We start from the raw sequence: 9,288 nt of genomic DNA on the forward strand, positions 1-9,288 counted from the left end.
ATATTTTAAATTGCGTTGACCCGTGAAATGGGGTTTTCAGCCAAAATGCTTTTGAGTCTTTGTGTTTTTTCTCGTGCCCTGCTTGGTATGTCGGTCGTTAACCGCTTCTTAGACAACTCTTTACTTGCAAAGAATTGGGAAAATTCTTATTTTTCGTTTGACTGTTAGTCGCAGTAATTTAACTTTGAAAAAGCCTTAACTAAGAAGGCAAATAAGTTTTAATTTTGTGCTTAGAATTTGCATCTTCCGTTTTTTATTTTATGTATTTGCAAAAACAGTTGTTTTTTAAGACAAGAAGTTCACATAAAATTGGTTTGTTTTGAAGACACAGAAGTGTCCTTGTGTGCAACACACCCTCGTTTGCGAATTCAAAAAAAATGTTTTTTATCTATTATGTTCCCCACTTCATTGTTGAGATAAAAAGTAAGAACAGAAAACCTGCCTTCCTAAAACCTCAATAAAACGATTAAAGTTTATAAACAGATACGAAATAGTTTGAAATTGATGAAAAAAAAAATAGTGGTACATATTTTTAATGATACCTAAACTCAAAATAATCACCAAAGTGGCCTGTTTGATGGAAACTGAGAAAAGTAAAGAATTTCTTCACAACCGAGCAAAATTACGCAAAAGTATGCTTGGTTGCATACTCTGGGTAACAATATTTTCGCTGGATACACTATCAAAATTACTTATTAATAGGCAAGTGAAAGTAAGTTCGAAAATAACTATGAGAAGACCGATTTAAATTACTTAATTTTTTATTCATTATTTTAATTCACTGTTTCTTTTTACTGAAAATATAATAAGACACTTACTTACACTTTGTTCTGAGAATGAACGAATATAAGTCGAAACGCCAGTTTTATTTTTTATTTTCTGGCACCATATAGATGTCCTGGTCTACGACAAGTCAGTTTTTTTCTATTTCTCTAGATCCTTTAAACAGACAGTAAGCCTTACAACATATGTCTGCTTATTTTTTTGAAGATATGACTAAGAAATCCAAATTTTTAATTATGTCATGATAATTCACAGATACAAATCAAATTACTCTAGATACCACAATTTATCCAAAGATATCTAGGATATCTTTGGAACTTCCTAAAATATTTCGAAAAAATTGAAATTTGAACAAAATGTTCAAATACTTATAATCTTTTGTTTAAGCCAAACACGCCGTAAAATGTTTGGTTATTCTTAAACCATCATCCAATTTAAATGTTTCCTTATAGAATTTTGGAATTTTAGATAGCCTCCTCTATTGCCTTTTGATGTATACTCCAGTCAGAGCAGTTGTGCAGTTACATCACGTGCTTTAACGAAATAAAAAATGATCCGTAGGTCTTATCTATATCGCTACCGTTTTCAGATGCGTTCCTATTTTAAAATGGCTACGTTCGGATATGCAATCCTAAAAACCTAATTAAAACTCTATTTTCTAAGGGTTTTTGCAACGTGGACATATGCCACCTATTTTGTTATAATGAGATTATGGCAACTTGGTTCAACCGACAAAATATAACACGTCGAATATATGGAAGAAAACAAATATCAATTAGATGGGTTTATTTTTGCAAAACTCCCAATGCTTCAACAACAAAAACAACGAAAACCCATAACGTAAAGAGCAAAAAAGGGGAACAAAACCTAGTCATCATCGGAAAAACATATCTTCCTCCGAGTCTGATTCATGCATATCAATAACACCTGGAAGAATATTAGATGCCTGGATCAACTTTCCCCCTTTCCCAAGACTCATTTATGTGTCTACAATAGTTCCATTTTTCGGGTGAAATGCTTATGAACTACCTATGCAGTTTTTCCGGCAAGTGTTGCACATTCCATAGCTGGTTTATCATTAGGGGAAATGTAGGCAATGAGAGTCAGTTGGTAATGGTGATCACCTCAAACTAAAACAAACTGAACGCAACTCGAACGTTACCGTTAACGTACAATTCAACAGTCAAATTATTATAATAAACTATAGAGTCCCTTCAGGATTTTTTTCCGTCTTTTTAACGATGCACTAATCGGAATCGAGTGATCCCGATTACCTGCCCACACTACCTTATCTTAGTAAAACAGTATTATTTTTTATTTCTAACTGGACCACAGACGACTTGGAAATTGCTATAAAACTTATTAATGAACAGAATTATTCTATAAGAAAAGCCGCGTCACAAGAGATAAAAAAAATACGTTTGAGGCACCTCGTCTGGGCTGCAATACAGTCTTCACTCCTGAGATGGAAAAAGAGTTAGTGGACACAATCAAAAAAATGGCCAACATATTCAATGGATGCGCACCAAACGAAATAAAAAGAGCAGCATTTGAATACGCTGAAGTCCTATATTTGAAACACAATTTTAATGGGAGTTCAAGGTTTTCTGGTCGAATTTGGTTTGAGGGATTTATCACCAGAAAACATATATAATTGTGATGAAACCGGCATGTCCCCCGTCCAAGATCCTGGAAAAATATTAGCTGTAATGGGATAAAAGAGAGTTGAGTCCATAACTAGTTGGAAGGAGGTAAGAATATCACTATGCGTTGCTGCAGGTGGATATGTCTGTATGTATGTTTATTTTCCCCAGAAAAAGGATGACCCCTACTCTCGAAAAGGATGGACCAACAGCAGGAGCAATATGTAAATGTTCGGACAACGGATGGAATAATGAAGAACTTGTCCTTCAATGGCTAAAGCGCTTCACCGACTAAGCCAAACTTTCTGCAGAAGAACCACATTTCTCTGGCAATCTTTGAGTATTGTAAGGAAAACAGCAGAAATCTTACAATCCGAGCCAATTGTTGGTCAAGATTATGCTGACTCTATTTCAGAATTGACGCTTGCTGGTGGTGTTGTCTCCGTATTATCCCTAACAGCTCCTATTCAGTTAGAACAAAATATTCAAAATGCATTGCGACCCCCTACTTCTGAACCAGCGACTGCATCGTGGTTTAGATTTGATATACTATCAATATCTAAGGATTTGCCAAGTGTTCAAAATTTCATTCATTTGCCCAAGAAGGTAACTGCTGTCAAGACAAGACGAAGAAAAAAACAGCACGCACCGGTTTTAACATCTACGCCGATCAAAGACACCCTAGTTGAAAAAGTAAATAAAAAGAAGCCCGAAGCTGTGAAAAAGCAAGGAAAAGGAACAGGAAAGAAAAGCAAGCCACAGAAAGTCAGTCGTGAGTAAGTTAAGAAAATTCTGCAGGTCTCTAATGACAACACTTCGGTACATCAGACTCGAATACGGATGAGTTATGCCAGGATGACGAAAATGACAATGCAGAAGATGCAAACAGCTTGTGTCTTGTATGTATTGAATTCGGACGAAACAATGAAACATGGTAGAGTTGCACTTCTTGCGAGCTCTGGGCTCATGCCACTGTAGCGGATGGGATTCTGCGAGTAATTATGTGTGTTGACCCACATGCTGATGACCATGTTGAAAATCGTGATGCAACGTTTTTTTTTTTCATTTCTTTTATTATACCCTAATTAATAAACCAAATGGATTCAAGTTGCTCACAATCGATAATTAAGTAAGGAAAGATTATAAAAATAACAGAGGAATAAATAATTGTTTGTTGTTTATTGTTTCTTTAAGGATATCGGCTGTTGGTGTCGAGAATTGTAGATTATATCTGTGCTCCTAATGCCATTGGTTCAATAATTTCTCTACTACCGTCAATACTATGTACACAAATTTACTTCCAGCGAGCTCTGGGCTTATGCCACTGTAGCGGATGGGATTCTGCGGATAATTATGTGTGTTGACCACCATTGTCCACATGCTGATCACCATTACCAACCTGTGTTGACAATCGTGATCAAATGTTTTTTTTTTTTTCATTTCTTTTATTATACCCTAATTAATAAACCAAATGGATTCAAGTTGCTCTCATTCGATAATTAAGTAACGAAAGATTATAAAAATAACAGAGCAATAAATAATTGTCTGTTGTTTATTGTTTCTTTAAGGATATCGGCTGTTGGTGTCAAGAAATGTAGATTGTATTTGTGCTCCTAATTCCATTGGTTCAATAATTTCGCTACTACCGTCAATACTATGTTCACAAATTTACCTTCCAGCTACTTGATGAGCTTGACCGCCAAGTGTGGAGTATTAAACAAAAAATTAAATTGGGCGGTTGAAAGCATAAACGTCACCAAATTATATCCCTCTCTATTATTGGTCCGACAAACCGTCAACAAATTGGGCGACACTAAACAGGTACTAATATTATAGTTACGTGTCAGACCAAACCGCAAATTTTGGGTTCTTCAAAATGACATAAGGACTGCCTAATGATAGCATTTCTAAAAGCCATATAATTTGAAAAGGAAACGTATGTAATTAAATGAGTTACCACAGACGTAAAACCTACCAAGATGATAATTGATAATTGATCACGGAAGGTGAACAGCAGAAGGAAACCACATAAGCAATTTGCTTACTTTCAACGTTTTTTGCTGCTAAATTTATTTAATCATGGGAAGTTGCGGATAAATTATTGAATCTAATTAAATATCGCAACCGTCAGCAATAAGATGCGTAACACGTAATGTACTGTATAAATTAATAAACAAAATTTAAGCACAGCTATGGCGGACGCATTTAAGTTCATTTATAATATTCGAGGCATGATTTCTGTAAAACTATTTTTCAGGTATATAATACATAATTATTTTATGTCATTACATAATTGATTTAAAGTAATCGCAAAAACCTTTTTCAAAAAGGGCACTCTGTGCATTATTTAAAGTTCTAGAATTGAATTTTCTTTAATGCAATATAGAATAGTTCGATAATTAATTAATAAGGTTTTTGAAACAGTTGCGAAAATTCTAAAAATCAAGTTATTGTATTAAATAGCACTGAAACGTCATGCTCTACAACAATAAGTGTCCAATTGTGTCAAGTGTTTGACATATCCAAACATTTTATGCCTAAAGCATGAGTTGTTCCAGTTCTAATGCACGCTTGATGATGTCAAGGAAAGTATGACAAAATATTCAAGACGTTTCCTGTAGAAAATGTTATAATGTATGAAATTTGCTAAGTATTAAGTGTTCAACGAGAATTGGTTAAATTATTTTGCTCTCTATTTATATTATTTCATTAATTTTCTGCAAATAGGATTCATTTTTTTTAATCGCTTGCATGTTCTTGGTGCACTTATGCGATATCGTCAAAATTAAATCATTCGTTTGGCGTCTTTCTTAAATCAGTAAGTAAGCATTCGTTGTTGAACAAAATGGCGTTCCACGGCTAACTAATTAAATTCAAGATAATTCAATTTGAAGAATCAAAAAGGTAATAAAATAATTATTTATGGTAACGACGAAGCCATATGTTAATATTACAAGTAGTGACCTTGCGTCGTTCAATATATTTTAGATCAATATCCAAAAAACAAATTTTAGGCTCCCTATACACCGTCCATTTATTTCTTCAAAAGTTTAAGTTATATCTTTATATATTTATAAACTTTATTTTGCCTTCCAGGTGATTTTTTCGGCGAACTAAGTATTTCATGGTTTTCTTTGTTTTCATACGTATTAAAATTACGGTTTTAGAAGGTAGAAAAGTTAATTCTTTCAAACATTTTCATAAAATATTAAATTATTTTAAATTTAAATAAATTTCAATAAATGCAAGAACAATACGCTTTAGTTATCATAATCCAATAATATCTAATAAGATAGGACCATTTAAATTGTTGCCATATTCACAAAGAAGGCTTTGGAGATTTTTATTTTATTGATTGATTATTGACTTTCGGAAAACGGCAATATAGTTGAGATATTTTATTTCAAATGACGATATTCAATGTTAATATTACGTAAGGATCATGAAAATTAATTTAGTTAGTTTGTTTCCTAGAATTCGAAAATTACAGAATATACGGGGAGTGCTATTAAAAAAAACTCAATAAATCGTGTTTCTAGAATTCCCGTACAAAATCTTATTTTTAAAACACCCTGTATGTTACATGCAGTAAATGTAAAATGGTATGTCAGGAATGAATGTCTGAGTCCTTCCAGAAACTGTCTGCAAAAGTTGGGATTTCTGTTCCATTTCTAAGTTGGTTAAAAATCGAGGATCAAAATCTACTTTATATCTTGTAGAGAATATAATAATAATAAACCATAATAATAAACTAAGAGAGCGATAGTGCACCTCTACTTAAATCGCCCGGTATACTTTAAAGTAAATCCGTTGATCCGATCTCCAGTTACTTAATAAATAATTTTTGTAAGATGAGAGTACCTTTTCTCAGACTTCATTTAGATTTAAATAATAACAACCATATAAATAAAGTTTAAAAAAAGCATTAGCTTCAAGTCCCATTATCGTAGCGAGTTGTGGTTAGTTTATTTATCAATTTTCTTATTTGAAACGCCGCGGTGCCTCAGCGTGAATAAAATCCAGTATTTCAGAAGAGGCACCTTTTTTTGCTGCCCCACGAACGTCTTACCGGTGACGCTTTCGCTGTGACAATTCCATAAGCGGCTGAATTATGCAGCATACTATTATGCGCCGAATGCAAATGCGACCCCGTCAGGCAACCCCCTGCTAATCGTGGTACAGAGCGCAAGGGGCACATTCCAAATAAACAAAACGAACGTTCCCCCCACAACCCGGGGGACCGAACCACCCGACGGCGACATCGAGGCGTGACTGCTGGAAAAATAATGCCGCAGAAATCTTTTTCAGTTCCGGACATGTGCGTTTTTAACTATTTATATTTTGCTCATAAAAGCGGCACATTTTATTGGCAACTACTTTCTTTAAAACAACATGTTTCACGATTGATTTAATTTGATGGTTTCAGACTTTTGTTTGTGGATCATGGTCAGCAGACTTATGTCTTTCTTCTGATGTTATGTGACCAAGAATAAACAAGAGGATGGGAGTTAAGGAAGATAATTTGATTCAAGAACGACAACGGATTGAGATTTTTTATATTTATTATAGGAAACATACTTATTAGGTACTCGGCAATTATAGGGAGCGTCGAACTAAAAATTATATCTTGATAAAGTTTCCTGTAAGTGATTTATCAAGCCTAACTTCAGGTACCTTCACTTAATTTTTTTACGTAATATGAAAAAATCTCTGGCTGATCTGCGAGGTTACTTAAGCAGATCTGGTGACATTGAGGAAATGTTTCAATATTATTATAATATATGATAAGCAATTAGAACAACATTTAACGCGCTATATTCAGTAAAAGTTTTTCTTATTATAAATCATAATTTGGAAAACATTTCCTTTTATTTTTGATGTTAAAGATAAATAATAAATTATTGTTATTGTTATTACTGTATGTTATTAAATAAAAATAATAAAATCATCTTAAATTGAACTGAGGGTGGCTTTTACTTGATGAAAATCCATTTATCAAAATAAATAAGAATTAAAAGTTCAGATTTTCACGAAATTATATATTATGACATGACAATTGTTTCGACAACACCATGTCTTTATCAAATTTTTGATAAAGACACGGTGTTGTCGAAACAATTGTCATGTCATAATATATAATTTCGTGAAAATCTGAACTTTTAGTTCTTATTTATTTTGAAAATCATCTTATATACTTGGCTGCATGGCGAAATTTGCTTTAAACAACTATTTTGTAGCATTTATATGAGAAATATTACAGCTCTGACGCGATTTTTAGAAAAATTGTTTTATACTTAACTTTATGATGTTTTTTCTAGTCCCTACTCTAAAATACCAAATTTTGCACTGATCGTGCGTGCTTTATACATCAGTATAGTATGCAACAACTTCAGTCAAACTCGGGACCAAAATGGCTTTTATCAAACTTGTTGCATAATATACTATTATCTTTTTGTTTTGTGACAGAATTATTGAAATGAAATATATCATTTTACCGCTCAATAAACTCAACTTGCTCACTCACTCAACTTAATGTTATTCTTTGAGTATATCCTGGTACATAGAGCTATCGCCAATTTTCATAGCACTTCTAGTGACGAGTTGTTTTCTTACTCATATCGTCTTGACTTATCTCTCTGTCCAAATCTTGAAAAAAATCTTATTCTCTCTTATATTTGTCAAAAATTATGGGATGTTTTCAGCATATTTTACTATTTTATATTATTATTATATTATTCGTACTGCTTTGCAAAAATATGATTTCAACTAATGGTTTAAATAAAAGCATAGTAATACATTGATAAACTTCCTCCTCCTCTCTGCGCTGCGTTTATACCAAAATAAACTCGTGATTAAAGTTTTGCAAATGTAAATTTGTAAATGTTTAATAGGAACAAAAAGCTGCAGTGCGCCATGAGCCGAACACTATAATGTAGTTGTTCTATTTAGAAAGAGTTCAAAATTTGTCAGGTTGTCAAGAGAAACTGTCGGTATAAAATAATTACTTAGACGCTCTACTAAACTCTTAGTTAGTTGGTTAGTATTTGATTGTAACAAGATCTACGCTCAATATTAGAAAGTCAGTTTTCAGCATTCATTAAAACATTTTTTCAAGATTGAAATAATGTCGCACTATTGTGCAAGCGTGTCTGTAGTTACTTAGTGAAATTGGATCTGGTGTGAAATGTTTCTTTTCACTGCAGATCCGGACGCTTAGGTACTTTTCTGGTATGCTGTGTTGCAGATTACTATTTATCACCCATGAAATTATGACTATGCTATCTTGTTCAAAATATAATGGTATTAAAATCTTCTCCAATCCCTTGGGCATATCCCCAACCTTAGGAAGTTTTGAAATTGTATGAGTTACGGGTTGTATTCGGCCGCTGAATATTTTGATTATGTATTCTAGATTATTTAGTTGTTTTCTTTGTTTTTTTCGTCGGTTTTCGACAACCATCTTTGATAATAGAGCATGCTTTGTTTTAATTTCATTTCATAAGCGCTGTATATAATATACTTTATTGCAATATTTTTATATATTTATTTATGTTTACAGAATAGGTATATTTATTATATTATTAGGCGAGCAAAATTCTGTATAGAGGCGCTAATGTCGGTAGAAAATTCAGGCCCTTTAGCTTCCATTTCTGTTTTCAATTAGTGCGGGGAACGACACAGAAATTGTGGGATAAGAAATCGAAACGCTCAATAAACTAAAGCGATGTAGCATTTTTTGCCATGCCATAAACAATATGAAAATAAAAAGCGAACGCTGGTAATTACCATGAAAGAACTCTGCCGGCATTGAAGACGGTAGCCGTTGGCCCTTAACCTTAAAAAGCATGTAAGCAGAACTCAC

This window comes from Cylas formicarius, unplaced genomic scaffold, assembly GCF_029955315.1.
Source record: "Cylas formicarius isolate icCylForm1 unplaced genomic scaffold, icCylForm1.1 PGA_scaffold_10__41_contigs__length_53128322, whole genome shotgun sequence".
Classification (NCBI taxonomy): Eukaryota; Metazoa; Arthropoda; class Insecta; order Coleoptera; family Brentidae; genus Cylas; species Cylas formicarius.